Genomic DNA, 18907 nt, shown 5'->3' on the forward strand with positions numbered 1-18907 from the left:
TAGACTGCTCATTGCCCCATTTTTTAATAATAGCAAAACATAGGGGGCGCCTGGGTGGCTCACTAGGTTAAGCGTCGGACTTCCCCTCAGGTCATGATCTTTCAGTTCCTGGGTTGGAGCCCCTCGTTGGGCTCTCTGCTCTCTGCTCTCTGCTCAACCTGCTTCGGATTTTGTGTCTCCCTCTCTCTCTGCCCCTCCCTGCTCATGCTCTTTCTCTCTTTCTCTCTCTCAAAAAATAAACATTAGAAAATTAAAAAAAAATAGTAATAATAGCAAAACAGAAAGTAAGCCAAATGCTTGTGAAAGGACTGATTAAGTCTATCAGGACCTAACCATGCAGTGAAATACTGTGCAGTCTTTAAAAGGGATGATGCAGGGCGCCTGGGTGGCTCAGTCGGTTAAGTGTCCGACTTCAGCTCAGGTCACGATCTCGCGGTCCGTGAGTTTGAGCCCCGCGTCAGGCTCTGGGCTGATGGCTCAGAGCCTGGAGCCTGCTTCCGATTCTGTGTGTCTCTCTCTCTGTCCCTCCCCCATTCATGCTCTGTCTCTGTCTCTGTCTCAAAAATAAATAAATGTTAAAAAAAAAAAATTAAAAGGGATGATGCAAGGGGTGTCTGGCTGTCTTAGTAGAGCATGCAACTCTTGATCACGGCGTGAGTTTGAGCCCCATGTTGGGGTAGAGATTACTTAAAAATAAAATCTTAAAAAAGATGATGCAGGCCGATATTCATTGACATAGAATGATGTTTAGGAAAAAGAGGGTAGTATAAGAATATGTGTAACGCGTGAATTTTTTTGTTATTAATGTATGATTTCTTAAGGTGGACAAAACCCCGTGTATAGAAACTTAAAAGGAAGTATCTGAAAGGATATATCCCAAAAAATGGGAATTTGTTATCTCTAGGTAATAAGATTGTGGGTGTTTTAAAAAAATACATTTCTCTCATGTAGCATTTGCTTTTATAATCAGGAAAAATAATAAAGATACTGAAGAATAAATATAGCAATGAAAATATCTATTTGTGGCTGATTGAACTGTCTTGACTACTTCCCTTCATAGTGTGTGTTGTATTAGATGTGAAATACGCTTTCTCATATATCTTAAAAATGTTTTGTTTTTTTTTAAAAAATGCTTTCTATTTTGATAATAAGAATATTTTCCAGACCTTTCTAATAGGACAGAAAAAAATCCATACAGAAGTAACAGTTTTCAGAAGAAACTTACTGAACACATTTGCATGATAGTACATTGTGCCTCATTTCTTGTGAAAGATTCTCCCCTGTTGAAATTCCTGTAATATCATAAGTAATTTGTGTGTATGGAGGCAGTATAGTGTAGCATTTAAAACCTGAGCTTCACTACTTACTATCTGTGTTACTTTTCTCCATTTAGGGCCTCAGTCTCCTCATATGTAAGATGTTGGCAATACAGGGGCGCCTGGCTGGCTCCCTCGGTAGAGCACGCATGCAACTCTTGATCTCAGGGTCACGAGTTCAAGCCCCGTTGGATGTAGAGCTTACTGAATGAATGAACAAATGAACGGATGAATGAATGGAAATGCAGGCAATACCTTGGTAAGTTGTGAAGATTGAAGGCAGCAAGTGGTTAGTAGAGTGCCAGATACTTAGCAGTCATTAAGGAGGAAGAAGTGGTGGGATGGGTAAAGGTACATGGTAACAATGGTAATGATAGTGATAGTATCGGTGATGATAATGTCAGCTGCTAATATTTCCCTCCTTCTAGAGGCATGCTTGCATGAGGGCAGAGCCTTGTTTGCCACATTCACCAGCCTAAACCCTCTAACCAGAGCGGGTACCTTGACCAAGACAGGAGTGTGATCGAGGTTCAGCCTAGTCACATCATGCTCCCTTTACCCGTGCTGTCCCTGTCCGCTATCAAGTTGTTCAGGGGCTAACAGCTCACTAGCTTAGACGTGGTACTCCATAAATATTTGTTGAATGGATAGTGACCTAAAGTAAGCATTTCCTTCCTGTTGACAATGCATAGTGACAAACCTTTAAAAGAAGGTTTTGGGAGGTGCCTGTGTGGCTCAGTCAGTCAAGCGTCTGAGTTCGGCTCACAGTCTGTGAGTTCAAGCCCCGCGTCGGGCTCTGTGCTGACAGCTCAGAGCCTGGAGCCTGCTTCGATTTCTGTGTCTCCCTCTCTCTCTGACCCTCCCCCATTCATGCTCTGTCTCTCTCTGTCCCAAAAATAAATAAACGTTTAAAAAAACAAATAAAAGAAGGTTTTGGTCATCTTTAAAGTATATGGAAGGAGGAGCACCCGGGTGGCTTAGTCGGTTGAGCGTCGGCTTTGGCTCAGGTCATGATGTCATGGATCGTGAGTTGGAGCCCCGCATTAGGCTTTGCACCGACAGCGAGAACCTGCTTCTGATTCTCTGCCTCCCTCTCTCTCTCTCTCCCCCTCCCCCACTCATGCTCCCCCTCTCCAAAATAAACATTAAAATAATAATAATAAAGCATATTGAAGAAAATGCCAGGCACAAAAACTGTTAGAAGGGAGAGTCTGTTTTGATTTCTATTATTGAATGAATCAGAGCAATTTTGTTTCATTTTTTTTTTTCTTTCAGCCAGTTACTTCATTTTTAGCTCAACTATGTTTGCACCTGCATCCTTGTGGTGTACCTGTGATAATTTTAGAAAATTTTCACTTTATTTTCACTTAAGTTATTTTGGTTTGGGGGTATGTTTTACTTTCCACCCTAAACCCCCAAGTTCTGAGATATATTTCAATGTTTCTGTGAAATTAGAAACATTGACCTGGTGATAAAGAATGAGAAGTACAACCACAGCAGGCTGTGACATACTTATTTGCAAAGATAGGGGCTTTGGGTTTGTTTGTAGGGGATTTTAGGAAATGAGTAGAATAAAAAAATCTAGAAATACTATGGTAATTCACTAAGTATACATATCAGTTATGTATTGTAGACTAAGAAGAATCCACTCCAAAACTTTGTGGCTTAAAATAATGACCATTTACACAGAATTAGGGTAGGGCATTTCTGCTGCTGCTCTTGTTGGGCCTGAGGTCACTAATGTGGCTGCCGCCCTCTGAAGGCTCCAGTCAGAGCTAGTCTAGGGAATCTCTAGGTCTAGGCATCTAGCTGGGACAGCTCATCTGACCACCACATGACCTAGCAGCTAAGACCAGGTAAATACCGTCACGTGGAGATGTTACGTTTCAAGAAGGTGAGAGCTGCAACGCTACTTGAGGCCTAGGCTTAGAAGTCCCACAGGGTCACTCTGCCACATTCTGTTGATCAAGGAAAGCCACAAGCCCAGTCTGGATCCAAGAGTTGAAAGTAGGCACCACCTTTTGATGGGAGATGCTGCAGAGTACATATGACAGGTCATGCTGACTGCAGGAGCGGGGTGGGGGTATTGTTGTGGCCATCTTTGCAAAGAGTATGCACCTGGCTTTTGTACATTAGCCCTTGTTTGCCATGACTGACAAACTCTGCTGTGAAGCACAGTGTTAAGTGCTTGCCTGTGTTATCTCTTAGGATAACTAACGCCTCTCTATGAGATAGGTACTATTATTACTCCCATTTTAAAGTTGTGATAAGTGAGCCTTAGGGAGGTTAAGTAACTTGTCCTAGATCTTTAAGAAGTTAGAGGCAGATCCTAAAAGTTAAGGAAGGTTTTCCCTGGATCAGTGCTTCTTAAATCCGTTGCTAAAGAAGCTTTCCTGGGAGAGAGGGAGAGGGAGGAGGGGGGAAGAAGCATATCTTTAAAAATCTCAAAAACAAAATCCAATATCTCAAAATTTTACATGAATTCTGTAGCCTACTCCATGGTAACATCCCTTTGTTTTTGTCATAAAACTAATAGTTTAAAATTACTTGTCAAATTACATTTTACCCCCCAAATCGTTGAGAAAATAGACTCTCCTAGACAGAAAATCATGGCTGATCGGTTAAAGGTCTTCCATTGTAAGTAGTAGAAACAAAATCGGGCTACTAGAAGCAAAAAAGGAGGTTATTCGAAGGATGTGGTGTAGCTCTTCTAATTGACAATAGAGAACCAGCAGGCCTCAGTGGACAGTCTTCTCAGGGTGCTGGACTTATTAACGTGTCTAACTCTTTTTAACTACATTCTCTACGGAGAGATCAGACCGGATCCTGGAAGGTGCCTTGGTTCCTGCTTCACCAAGAAACTACCTGCTGGTGGTGGTGTTTTTGGGGGGCGTGGCGGTGTTCCCCAGCAGGGGAGTGAATGCAAAGTTGATAGAACCCACAGATGTCTACTGTCTGAACATTTGTACGAGCCGCTTTGTGCATTATTAAACACATCTATTTGCAACCCCTTCATGACCTCTGGTTCACCCCTTTCCCTCCCAACCCCACAGGCCTCTGAAGGTTCTTAAACCCCAGTTTGAGAAGTACTTTTGTGACTCTTCACCATCTATTTCCATTTCTGCTAGTAATAAGTGCTTATCATTCTAAGAGCAATAACAAATTTATCCATTTTTTGCATAGTCATCTTTTCTATCATTTCCCTGATTTTTAAAAGGAAATCATATGAACTGTAATTTGACCATTTATTGGTTACAGGGTTCTTGTTAGGAACATTTTTACCTAGTGCATAGTGATCCCCTTAGGATACAGATAAATGTAATTATTGGTTCCTGCACTAAATGTTCCCCATACTGCCCTGCTTTTCTTTTTCTGTCTTCTCCAGGTGTCTACTGGCTATCGTTGTAACCTTGCTACTTAAAAATAAGCGTTTTATTTTTTTGTTATTTAAACTATTTTTTTAATGTTTTATTTATTTTTGAGAGAGCACAAGCGGGGGAGGGGCAGATAGAGAGGGACAGAGGATCTGAAGCGGGCTCTGCGTTGACAGCAGCTAGCCTGAGTTGGGGCTTGTACTCACGAATCACAAGATCATGACCTGAGCGGAAGTCAGATGCTCAACCGACTCAGCCAGCCAGGTGCCCCACAAATAAACATTTTAGGTCTTACAAATAAACATTTAGGTCTTATGGGCTGAAGGAACAACCTGCATCTGTATAGCCTTTAGCGTAGAAGTTACACTATGTTTCTAGCAGTAAAATGTGCAAATGCAGTGTGATTTTTATTCAGAGCATTTTCACACACACATATATATACACATTCATATGTATCAAATATACATGTATCAAATATATATACATATATATTCCTATTTTGTTTAATAGCCATTTGAAGTCAGAAAAACGTATTTTCCCTATTTTTCATCTAAGCATATGGTTTTAGGAAAGGTGAGCCATTTCCCCTGCAACAAAGGACTGTTAGCAGGAAAACCGAGGTGTGACTACTCATGCCTTTGCTGAGGACTGTTCAAGAAGCCTCTCTTGTGGTTTCTCAAGTTTTGGGGATAAATTGGAGCTAGGTGAATATATGTTTGGCCTTTATTACTGTGGGGACATTGTTGTGTGATGCAGGTAGTTCCCTTTTGTTTATTCTTGACGTGGAGGACCAGTGTGTTTTATTTCCCCACAGTCCGTTGAGAAGCTGATTTGTCCCACCTCTTCTTGCCACGATTAGATTAGCTGGTTTTGAAGTACCTCTTGGAGCCCTTCAGTCTGGCCTTTTTTATTTTACCGTGGTGTAATTACCACCTTGTGGTGTCGTCACTTGTCTTCCCAGCCCCTGGACTCTTCTTTTAAACGGTCTGCTCTGTTTTCTGCTGTTCAGGCCCACCACTACGAGTGATTTTGAGAGGAGTACTTGACACTTTTGTTTAATAAGGGTCTCTAGACAGTGTTCTGTTAACAACAGGGTTGTATGTTAGGCCCTTTCCCCTTGCTTGTAAGGTGTCACTGTAGTTTGCACCATTAACACGGTCATAGTGGTAATGTGGTGGTTCTTATTTGGCCAGAACTTTTTGTAAATAGACACATCTTAAGACTTTCTCCGTAGCTTATAGAACCTTGTCCTGACATTTAACACTAGTTTTTAAATGCTCTTTTCCTGATTTGTTTCAGGTGCTGATTTCTACAGCTTCTAAACATGTTAACACTAGTCAGAGACTTTTTTTCTCTTGCATTTCTAGTTTGCCTCATTTTTGCAGGTATTTTGAACCTTTAGAATCCTTGAACTTAATCCTGAAAAGAGTGCCTACGAAGTTATTCATTGAAAAATGCATACTTTTCATCTCTTTATATTTTGTTCACTGCTGTGTTTAAGTTTTAACATTCTGAACACAAAGACATTTTTAGTGTTTTGGAACATAGCTCTTCTTAGTTGCTTTGAAAGGAGATATTTAAGACTCCATTTGCTACTCCCTCCACTACCCATCCTGTTGATTATTATTGTTCTGGTACTTATAACTATAAATCATTTGGAAATCGAAGTTAGAAAAGAGACCATTTGCCATTACATTAGGACAGTTTAAAAGGAATCACTTGTTCAAATTTACTAGCTTCCTGAAGCTAGTAAAAATGTTTATGGTTTTTGAGATTCCGTGTGAATATATTTCATCACTACAAGACAGTGAGTAATATGTGTTTAGTTATTATAGATTATGAGAACAGTAGCTCCTAGAAAAGATAGTATTCCAGTTTTCTGTTTAGAACAATGATGGAGCTAAACTGAAAAATCCGTTTGCATAGTAAACAGCAGTCATGATGTGATAGGACACAGTTTTCTTAGTGTGTCTGTTGATTTAGCTAACAGCCAGCAATGATTAGCTTTCCTTTCCATAGACCAGGTATCAAGTATTAATCAGCTGTAGACTGGAAAATTTTTATTGGCTAGCATTTGTAGTGGAAGAAATGCCACTCTTTGTATCTGTAGTCTCTTAACCATATAACTACATATGATATTATCTGAGTGGTGTATTTACAGAGAGAAACAGTTCCCCCCCCCCCTTTTTTTTAATCTGTGTTAGTACTTTAGAGTATGAAAAGAGCCTACATGATCTCAGTGAAGGTTGTGATATGTCCTGGATAGAAATTACATGCTAAATCCAGTTTAGCTTTGTTTTTCACATTTTGAATGGTTTTATTTTATTGAGGGAGAGGGAGCGCGAGAGGGGGAGAGGAGTAGAGGGAGAGGGAGAGAATCCCAAGCAGGCACCACACTCCAGGGCAGAGCACAACGTGGGGCTCAATCCCACGACCCTGGGATCATGACCTGAGCTGAAATCAAGAGTGGGGCAGTCAACTGACTAAGCCACCGAAGCACCCCTGGTTTCTTATTTTAAAACAAAAGTTATAAAGTATAGTATTGAAAATCTTAAAATACACAAAAGCTAAAAAATATGATTTTGATTTTGAGTTTTAAGAATTCCATAAAAAAATTACATAAATCTGGTTCTCGTGGAAAACTGAAATATTTGAATGTTTGCAGGGTTTTTGGTTCATAACTTTTTCCTGATTGCAAAAATCAAGTGTTTGAGTTAACCCCCTCTTAGAACAACTAAGAAAAAATAGGTATTTGTAGAAAAATTAGAAAACTTCACAGGCGCAGAAGGAAATAACAGTTACTCATAGTTCCACTACCCAAAGATACCACTATTAATATTTGATGTAGATCCACCCAGCTGGTTATAGAGTTTCCCAATTAAATATCCTTTGGAATGAATGTTTATAAGTAAGGGTAATTAATGAGTGATAGGAATGGATATGTAGTGGGAATCAAGTTTTGTTAATCTCACTGCCTCTTAGGTGTTGCCCAAGGCAGGAGAGAGAGGCTTCTCCCCTGCACCCCAAGGTGGGAGAAGAGAGCTATCTTACCGCTTGACTAGGCTTGACTAGGCTTGGCTGAAGTGAGGCAGAGCATCTTTTCTTAAGACTACTGTCTGTCTGCCTGTGTCTTTATCTTAGCAACTCTTTTATGTTAACTCTGAATGTCTACTGGTTGCAGCGGGAGACGTTTGAAGTTCTTGGTGGGGTCGCTTGTTAAAGAAGCCACATCAATTCTTATCAGCCCCCTAGAAGAATTCTTTAAGTCAACTCTTGTTCAAAAAAATGTCCCAATATTCAGAAATATAGTCATCTTCAGGTTATTTGTACTAAGTGAAAACAAGGTGGAGTGTTTAGATCCTACCAGGTGAGGGGCATCTGTGTGGCTCAGTCGGTTAAGCGTCGGGCACTTGAGTTCAGCTCAGGTCATGATCTCAACGGTTTGTGAGTTGGAGCCTCACATCAGGCTCTGTGCTGGCAGCGCGGAGCCTGTTTGGGATTCTCCCTCTCTCTCTGCCCCTACCCTGCTTGCACTTTTCTCTCTCTCTCTCTCAAAATAAATAAACTTAAAAAAAACAAAACAAAACAAAACTTTGTTTAGATATCCCCAGGTGATTTCAATTAACATCTAACCTCAAATCCGGTCGCCTTGATAAAAGAAGAATCCGAAGGAGCTCAGAGCAGATTATGGTATAAGCATATGCCAGGCCTCTCCTGTGGAAAAGAAAAGTGCTAATCTGGTCAGATCTGTTAAAGCGACAGGCAAGGCTGAACAATTAGAATTTTCTCAACTTGCTCATCTTTTGCCTTAGTGTAGAAGAAAGATTTATCCCGGGATGAAAGAGCGAAAGAAGGAAAGCTCATGGGCAAGTGGCTAGTAATACAAGATGGTTGGCTCTCTTTCTGTGTGCCTTGGCCTAGTGGTAAGCAGATCCTCAGGTGGGAGAAACCACGCAGGACGACTTCCCCAGGCAGTGATACAACTTCTTGGTGTTCTGTGTGAAAATGCAATGCTGACTTTGACTCCAAGCCCTTAGTGAGAGGAAACCCAGGGAGAAGTAGGAGGAAGTAGCATCTCTTCGTCAAACGTTTTCTTCTTGACACGTAACAGACTCCTGCCTAGAGAATTGCGTTGGGCTCTCCATTCTGCCAGCTGTCTTTCAAGAGCACCCTCCAGTGTTCTCCTGTACTGACCAGTTTAAAAGGTGTCATTTCTTTTTTTTTTTTAATGTTTGTTTATTTTTGAGACAGAGAGAGAAAGTGGGGGGAGGGGCAGAGAGAGAGAGGCACAGCATCCAAAGCAGGCTCCAGGCTCTGAGCTGTCAGCTTAGAGACCGACGTGGGGCTCGAACTCACGAGCGGTGAGATCAGGACCTGAGCCCAAGTCAGACGCGCAACTGACCGAGCCACCCAGGCGCCCCTAAAAGGTGTTATTCCTGCTGGAGCATTGTAAGAGCTTACAAGCAAGGCTAGGTCTGAAGGTGTTGCTTTGGGAGATGAATAACCATTGTGATGATAACTGCTATATGCTAAGGAGGGAGATTGATGGTTTTGCAAGTCTATAGTTTGAATTCTTAGGTCTGGCAGGAAACTGAGCCCATTCAGATGGTTCTGAGGACTAATGAAAGGATTATTTTCAGAGGAATGTTAAGGGTAACATGCGGTTCCTGTCACCCAGGAACTAATAGCAACAGAAAACCATTATCACTATTAGATCCAAAGGAGCAAAGAGAAGAGGTAGCTTTACTGAAGTCTGGCGAGAGACCTGGAGCCACGGCAGGGGGCGGGGGTTGTGACGCTGTCTGGCAGGAGCTATAGCCCCGGAGGGTTTCAGCCACTGCCTGAATCTGTAGCCCAGAGCAGAGAGGGAATAAGAAAGCAATGCTCCCCTCCTCCACTTTCTTTCCTCCCTCTTTGATCTTCTTTCAGTGCCTTCTATTGGCCAAACTCACCTGGAGGCCTGCCTGTATTTTTTTTTTATTTTTTTTTACATTGATTTATTTTTGAGAAACATAGTGAGACAAAGCGTGAGCTGGGGAGGGGCAGAGAGAGAAGGAGACACAGAATCTGAAGCAGGTTCCAGGCTCTGAGTAAGCGGTCAGCACAGAGCTTGATGCGGGGCTCGAACTCACAAACTGTGAGATCACGACCTGAGCCAAAGTCGGACGCTCAACCGACTGAGCCACCCGGGCGCCCCAAGGCCTGCCTGTATTAACCCAATGATGCTACCCATAGACGTCAAGTCTTTGGTGCATTGAGCTGGGCCAGAGTGGTGGCCGATGGAGAGTTACTAGCACACCCTAGGCATATTCATACTCGTGATTTCATCCTGCTGGCTCACCATTCTCACCTCCTGAAATCCCCAAATAAACCATGAAGCATATGAGCTATTGATTATGACTAAATTCTATCTTTTAATAGAGTCCAGTTACCCTACTCTTATCAGAGTAATTAAATATTCTAATCTGAACAATTCTCGGAAGAATTGGAAAAATCACTGAAAGACCTTCTCCTGGGGCATATTGGTTTTGGTTAAAATTAAACTAAGATTAAAAAAAAAATAATGCATGTGAACTGTACAAGTGATTTATCCTAAAATATAAAAAGTATACTTTTGGTCACACATTGGTGAAATGGGTTTTTATTGTTAAAGTTAAGCTGCGGGGGTGCCTAGCTGGCTCACTCAGAGCACGCAACTCTTGATCTTGGGGTTGTGGGTCAAGACCCCATGGGTGTAGAGTTTACTTAAAAATAAAATATTTCTTTAAATAATTCTTTTTTGAGTTTATTTTGAGAGAGAAGGAGAGTACATGCACGAGCAGGGGAGGGGCAGAGAGAGAGGGAGGGAGAGAGAGAAAATCTCAAGCAGGCCCTGTGCTACCCGCACAGTCTGAGTGGGACTCAGTCCAAGAGATCATGACCTGAGTTGAAACCAAGAGTGGGTTGCTTAAATGATTGAGCCACCTAGGCGACCTTAAAAATAAAATCTTTATAAAAACAAGTTAAGCTGTAAAAGTGGAACTTTTTTTTATCCTTGCATTTTATCCCTTCAGATCTATTTACCATAGATGAATTGGCAACAAAATTCTCACTCAGCTGATTTAGAAATATAAGAAGGATTTTAAGCTATTAAAAGAGGGTCTGTTTCGATCCTTGACTTTATTGAGCACGTGGCTTTGAGAGATGAAAAGATAAATAAGATACCTACTTTGCTTTCCAGAATTTAAGACCAGTGAAAAGAGGTCCACACCCAACTGTAGTAATCAGTGATAGGTCCTTTAATAGAAGCATCAGCTGTGGGATTAATGAGGGAGAGGTGGTTTAGTCTGGTCTTTACCAGAGAATCTTTCCTATGGCTCACAATAACTTACCAAAAGTTTACACCTTCCTATGTTTTAGAAATAGAGATGACAAAAAGATACCAAAAGGCCCTGAGCTCAAGGAGCTGGGATCAGAGTGAGTCTTTTAATACTGTTTCATCACAGGCAGCCAATCTTTTGGTGGTTTCCCATTGCTTCAAGGACGGATGGTGTTGAAAACCCTTACCATGTCCCTCTGTGGTCCTCTGATCTGGCTCCTCCTGTATCTCTAGCCTCAGGTGCTCTGGCCTTTTAGTTCTTCAGACACACCATACTATGACAGTCTTTTCTCTTGAGATTCCCTTGGCTTCAAGGTTGCCTGCTCCACCCTCATCTAAGAACGTCTCTTCTGCCTCCTGGTCCTAGTTGAAATGCTGCCTCTTTACCAAAGTCTTACCTGACCTTCCAGACAAAATTCAGGGATCTTATTACTTGTTCTAAAACCCATATATAATCAGGCACTTTGCTCTTCTTCCTCAAGCACTTTCACATTTATCAGTGTAAATGATGGGTGTCTTCATTACCAGAATGTAAGTACGTTGAGAGCAGGTTACATGTCTCTTTCACAGCAATGGCTTCAGTCCAAGCATGGTGTTTAATAATGGTGCTCAATAAAGAATTGTAGAAAGAAGGAAAAAGAACTGTCGTTGAGCCTTGACCCGCTACCGCTCATCAGCTCTGTGACTTGTGGTATCTTGCTAATTGAGACTTCAATTTCTTATCTGTAGTATGGCACTTAGTATGTGCTATGCACTGTGCTTGTGTTATCTCCTCAATTAAACTTTATCATAGAGGTGAAATGACTTGCTTAAGGTCACTGTAAATAGAAAACAGGATTTAAATCCTGATCTGTTTAATTACAAAAACTGATTGCTCTTCTCCACACCTCTATGTGATTGTCCTAGGGGTAAAACCTGTAGGGAGGTCTTTGATACAGGGTAGTATGGATGCTCATTCTTAGGATATTGACATTCATGAAGAAGTGGACTGAAACCAGTTTTACGGAATCAGAGTATGGGATTACTCCCATTTATATGAAGGGGTACATGACTTCTAAACTGAGTCCTGAAGAAGTTAGCTGGGTCCAGGGGCACCTGGGTAGCTCACCAGTTGAGCATCTGACTGTTGATTTTGGCTCAGGTCATGATCTCAGGGTTTGTGGAATGAAACCCCCTATCTGGCTCTGTGCTAACATGGTGGAGCCTGCTTGGGATTCTTTCACTCACTCTGGAGTGCTCTCTCTCTCTCTCTCTCTCTCTCTCTCAAAAAAAAAAATAAACATTAAAAAAAAAAAAAAAAGTTAGCTCCATCCAGAAGTAGAATGTAGTACAAATGTCCCAAGGCAAGAACTGGGGTCACAGGGGGAAGAGTCTTGCAGGCTAGGCCGGGGAGTTGCTGCTTTCTGTAAAACGCTGTAGGGAGACCTTGATGAGTTTTATGTATTGAAAATCTTTTGGAAGTGGGAAGTCCCACTTTGCAGTCCCCTTTGGGGGCCAAAGTGTCTATAGCCCTTCTCCCAGTTTGCATCTCTGTAGCAAAGGAAGCATTTTAGCTGATGGTTTCATTCCACTGTAGCACCCAGCACTAGTGTTTGAAAAGGAATTAGCAGCGTGAGGTAAGGAATGGATGTTTATGTTCAGTTGTTTGGTAGAATTCTGTTGTTTGGTGCTGTTTTTCTGTGAGGGTAGATTGCCTGGCAACCTCACGCAGGTTACTTTACCTCTATAGCCTCAGTTTCTCATTTGGAAATTAGGGCTTATTAAAATGTCTGCTTCATGGGCTTTTGGTGTAACATCCACACAGTGCCAGGCACAAAAATAAGCTTTCAGACAATGTTAGCTGCTGTTGTTAATACATGTTTCCTGTACGTTCTGGCCCATGCCTCCTCGATGAATGTGCATTGTTTATCAAACACAGGTTGACTTGGACATAGGAACAGACATTTTTTATTTTTAAAAGATCGTGATTTTAGTGTTTACAAAGATAATAAAATTGCCAAAAAAAAAAAAAAAAAAAAAGACAGTGAACCAGTCACCTTACTGGTGCAGTCCTAGTGTTTCCTGGGTATGTTTATGATGAAATGCAAAATGTGAACATGAACTAATACTTACAGAACCCATTGTGTATGCCAGGCCTGTGCTTTCCATTCAATATCCCTGTGAAGTAGGTTTGCTTAGATCTGTTTTACAGATAAGGAAGTTATGATCTTTCTAAGGTGTTGATATCAACATTATAAGTAGACATTAAACCATGTGCTTCTTCAAACCATTTTGTACCTTTAGCGTTGTAAAGTCCTGACTTATCTCCCAACAATTTCAGCAGCTCTGCTGGGAGGTAAAAATGGGAACAGGGCTCTTGATTGTTTGTCTAATCTATTGGATTAATTGGAAGCACCAGGCATAATGTGCTGCCTAGTACATAGTAGAGGCTCAAGAAATGTTGATTGAGTATAAATGTCAGATGAGTGAGAAAAAGATGACAGAGAAAAGCAGTATTAGGGGCTGGCTCCAGCCTATTTTCTTCTAAAAAAACAAAAAACAAATCCGAGGTCACCAAAGATTTTATTAGCATTGCCTGTTTACACAGACAAACGGTTGGAGTCTGAGGTCGAATTTTCCTGTGTGTGTTGCAGGGGATTAACTCCAGTCTGTAGAGTTATCTACAGTTATCTACAGAAATCTGTTTGCTTCCCACTAGGTGCCCCCACTGCTGCAGAAGCTCCTGGTTCTGTCCTTGTGTTGGGCTGATCAGTTTAGTTTCAAAGAAGAAAAACTGTGTGACATTAAAATAAACAAACCATAAATAGGAAGGTGTAGCTGCTGCCGTAACTCCTCACTAATATATTTCAAAGCCAGACCCAACTGATATTTGTATTTTCCTTTAGCTCAGGTAATTAAGAGTTGACATACTGTTTAATGTTAATGAGGGGAGAAAGGAGGAGACCTTCTTGATTAGAACAGCAAGCATGCTGCATTTAAATCTAGATTTCCTCTCTCTTCCCCCTTAACAACAGAAAAAAAAATTTTTTTGGAGGAATTTGATTATCATAAGGCATTTGTTGTCCATATCAAACCTGAAAGGTGGCCAGTCAGATGGTAGTTTGATTACTGAGCATTGTCATGATTTATCATATTATACCACAAAAGGAAGATACTTAAAAGATAATTGTTGATTTACTATAGAAGTAGTTTACGTAGAAATTTTAAAGTGTCAAACATTAAAAGACTATATGATAAGACCCAGTTGCCCAGACCTTGGTTTCTAAATCCATTCAGCAATAAAAGGAACCAGACATGACTTAATTCCACGGCTGGGGCAGGGAATAAACAAGATGAGCCTGGAGCATCTTCTGATGCCAGAAAGCAAGAAAGTGCTAAAACAAAACACACCAATTAAAAACAAAAACACCACACAACGTACCTGATGGGGTGTGTCAAAGGGACACAGGAGCCTAGAAGAGCTCCCAGTGGGTCAAAGCTAGGACAATTTAAACAACTAAATAATATAACTTTAAATTATAACCCAAGATGTAAAATAAATACAAATGAAATATGCAATATACATACCTAATGTAATGGTGCTAATAAGTATATAAACAAGTAAAAATAAAATATTAATATAAAAGGAATATCTGTGTGTCCATACTGATGTAAATAAATGATTGGCCAAGTATGCAAATAGGAAAGAATAGATAATCTTCCATGTAGAAGAATTTCCAGTGATTTCTAGCAATAATCTCCCAAAAGGAGGTAAAATATAACTGTCCATCCCCTAAATGTGGGCTGTACTTAGTGACATCCTTCTGAAGCGTATAGTAGGGAAAGGGAGGAAATAAACCTTTACAGTGGAGAAACGTGACAAACGCTACCTCAGCCAGATGATCAAGGTAACATGAACAATGATAAACGTACACTTGATATGATGCAATTAAAATGGCACTTTACTGTGGTCTTCCTCCCCAAATTTGATAATCCTATAATCCATGAGAAAGCCATCGGACAGTCGAGACTTTCTATAAAATTTCTAACTAGTACTCCTCAAAAGTGCTGTCAAGATAATCAGAAAAGGAGTCTGAGAAACTGCCGGTTTCAAAGAGGAGTAAAGAGATATGACAACTAAATGTAATGTGATATTCTGGATGGGATTCTGGAGCAGAAAATGGATATTAGGCAAAAACTAAGGGAATTGGAATAAAATGTGGACCTCCGCTAAGAATGATATGTCAGTATTGGTTCATTAGTTGTGGCAAATGTAGCATACTAATGGGAGAGGTTAACAATAGGGGAAACAGGATGTGGGGCATATAGGAACTCTGTATGGTCTTTATACCCTATTTGTAAACTTAACATCATTGTAAAATTAAAAGCTTATTTTTACAAAAAGACAGTTGCACGGACGAGAGTCTGTAGTTCAAGTTTAATTTTCATCACACTGGGAGCCTGAAGTAAATAAAAGCCCTTGGTGTTCTAGGCTGATTATGGTGTAAAGTGGGGCAACTCTTCTTTGCTGTCGTCTTGTAAAGCCATGACAGTTTGTTTGCAGAATCAGAGAATGCAGGATTTTTAAATGTTCTCTTGTGGAATTTCCTACTGGCATGACTTTTTCCCCCCTTTGCTTCTGCCCAGTAGCAGTCCCTTGAGTGGCATTTGCTGTCCTAGTTAATCAGAGGGTAGGAGAAATGAAAAACTCTCCTCTTCCCCCTCCTATGAAGTTTCAATGGGCACTGGAAATGTAGGTCAGATTGCATCACTAGAAAGGAGCGAACAGGAAGGTATTTATGAAGTGCTGCCAACCTCTCTTTAGATTCCGAGTTATGATGAGCCAGTGTTGAGCCAGCTTAGGTGTGAGATACATGGAATCGGGGAGTCATGTTTTTGATGTTGTCCCAGAATGTTACATTTAATCAGTGATAAAAAGATTTCTGTCTAAAGCTCAAGTGAGAAGAACTTATACTGGCTGTGTTTAATTTGCATCCCACCTTCTGGAATTCTTTTTGTCTCTTATTTATTACTGGTATGTGGCAGCAATTTATATTAATTTAGCCAGAGAGATGTTTGAATTGTAGAAACTATTGCCACGTGTACCTAAAAAAAAAAAATCTCTTGTTTGGTAATCATATAAGTCTAATAATGTATTTTGCAAATTACACATAATCATATGCACAGTGGGATCTTCATTAGCATACAGAAATCATAACATTTGTTTTTTATTTTTAAGGCTTCAGGTATGCTGTTCCATGGCTTTCTACCTTTTTCTTTTCTTTCTTTTTCTTTTGGCTTTCTGTTTTGTTTTTAGTGGCAAAGTCTTATGGATTTTAAGATAAGCCTTTAAGTGCATGTTTTTGTTTTTTGCACATCATATATTACCTGCCCTTTGTAAGACATGCAGATAGTTGCTGCTTAAGTGGTCTATGTTACTCATGTTCTCATGAACAGCAAGCATCCTGACAGCAAGACCAATCATAAAACCTATTCCATTTCTACTCTTTCCTTGCTTTTATCAAGATCATGGGTAGTTTGTATACAAAATGGAAAATCAGATGATAAAAAAAATAATTGCATAGGCTTGAGTTTTATTTAATCTTACAGGTTTCGTAAATGATTCTGTGAAATGTGTTTTTAATCTAACATACTTAGTTTAGTTTTGGTGTTGTTTTTTTTAATTTTTTTTATTTTTTTTATTTTTTGATTTTGAAATAATTGAAGATTCACAGGTTGGGAAAAGAGTTCAGAGAGGTCCTGGTTACTCTTCACCCAGTTTTTCCCATCAATTACATGTTACCTAACAATATCAAAACCAGAAAAATGTTGTTGGTATAAAGTATGTGTGTAGTTCAGTGTCATTTTATATCATGTGTAGATTTGTATGACCATTACAGTAATCAAGATACAGAACTATTCCATCACCACAGAAACCCCTGTCATGCTACCCTTTTATGGTTATAGTCATTTCCGTTAGCCTCCCAATGCCTAACTCCTGGCAACCACTAATCTGTTCTCCAACTCTATAATTTTGTCATTTTGGGAATGTTACATAAATGTGATTTTTTGAGATTGGCTTTTTTCATTCAGCATTTAAAAAAAGAATTTTATTTTAAAAACAGCATTAATGATAAACTTTTAAAAAACATATTTATTTTCAAAAGAAGTTGTTGCCCAGAGTTTAATTTTCAGACCTGTACTTTTCTAGCTTGGGTGTTCTATACTCTGTTGCTATATTTGAACAACAGCTAAAGTCGTATGTGCCGACGTAATAGCTGATTATAGCATTAACCTTATTGCGTACTGTTAAAGATGATACTACAAAGTTAAAGGGAAAACTACCCAGGGAAAAGTCCATCCCATCAAAAATTGAATACTACAATTATTTACCAAGCAGGAGTAAGGAAACCAAATGTATACTTTAGTTATACCAAATGAAGTAACTGACCCACATTTGTGTTCATTTCTTCTCAAAAGAACTTTTCAAAGAGAGATGTTTTGGAACATGATATTTAAGTGAAAAGTTTAAATATTTACATTAATTAGCGAATGTAAAGATCAGAGAATTGCTATACAGATCTTCCTCAACTAATTAACGGAATTATATCCCAATAAACCCATCATGAGTTGACAATATTGTAAGTCAAAAATACATTTAAAACACCTAACCTGGGGATACCTGGCTGTCTCATTCGGTAGAGCGTGTGATTCTTGATCTCCAGGTTGTAAGTTTGAGCCCCAAGTTGGGCGTAGAGATTACTTAAAAACCTACCTAACCTCCCTAACATCATAGCTTAGCCTGGCCTACCTTAAATGTGCTTATGAGAGCCTACAGTTGCACAAAGTCCTCTAACACGAAGCCTGTTTTATAAGAATATGTTGAATATCTCATGTAATTCATTGATTACTGTGCTGATAGTGAAAACCAGAATGACTCTATGGGTATGCGATGGTTGTAAGTGTATGGGTGGGCAGGTGGTTGACCCTCATGGTCGAGTGGCTGACTAGGAGCTGTGGCCCCGCTGCTGCCTGACATCACAAGAGAGTGCCACACTACAGATAGCCAGCCTGGGAAGAGATCCAACTCCAAAATTCTAAGTATGCTTTTTACTGAATTTGTATTACTTTTGCACCACGGTAAAGTTGAAAAATCGTTAAATCAAAACATTGTTAAGTCAGGGACGTTCTATATGTGGTTAGTGTGCAATGTCACCATATGAAGGCTAGTGTCTGCATCATGTTAATAATATCTTATGTAGGAAATGGAGTCCTGTGGGTAGATGAGGGATGGGAACAAACAGCTTCAGAAGGAACAAATCTTACTCAGATGACTGTATATTGTTTTCTAACAAAATATGAAAAATTCGGTAGGAGCTGTAGGAGGGCACATTAGTGTTTTGCTGCAAATAATGATATCATGGCTCTAGGGAATCCCATGTGGCCAGACCTGTGTAACTGAGCAAATAGAAGGTGAGTCCCCAGGCACCATTCTGCAGCTCACTAAGCAATGAAATGGGGTTGTGAGCACTGCTCCTTGGCTTGCCCAGAATTTGTGTTTCTGAAGGTTGTGCCGAGCAGATTTTTTTTTTAAATTTATTTTGATAGAATGAACTCGTGTGCACCGGGGCAGGGCAGACAGAGAGGGAGAGAGAATCTCAAGCAGGCTGTGTACTGTCATAATGGAGCCCGATGCAGGCTCGAACTGCCAAACTGTGAGATCATGACCTGAGCCGAAATCAAGAGTCTGATGCTTAACTGATTGAGCCACCCAGGCACCTAGAACAGATTTTCATAAATGAGATACTCTTGTAACTGGCAATTGATCTTCATTTGGCTCTAGCTCCTAACATTTTAGGCAGTCTTCCTCCCTGATAGGA

The 18907-nt window shown here is 40.2% G+C and overlaps 1 protein-coding gene across 3 annotated transcripts in view; it reads left to right on the plus strand.

The window, feature by feature from the left end:
- The window catches only part of ATXN7 (ataxin 7), a 142755-nt gene that overhangs the window by 7028 nt on the left and 116820 nt on the right, over positions 1 to 18907 (plus strand). The window lies entirely within an intron of this gene.

Source organism: Prionailurus viverrinus, chromosome A2 (genome assembly GCF_022837055.1).
Source record: "Prionailurus viverrinus isolate Anna chromosome A2, UM_Priviv_1.0, whole genome shotgun sequence".
Classification (NCBI taxonomy): domain Eukaryota; kingdom Metazoa; phylum Chordata; class Mammalia; order Carnivora; family Felidae; genus Prionailurus; species Prionailurus viverrinus.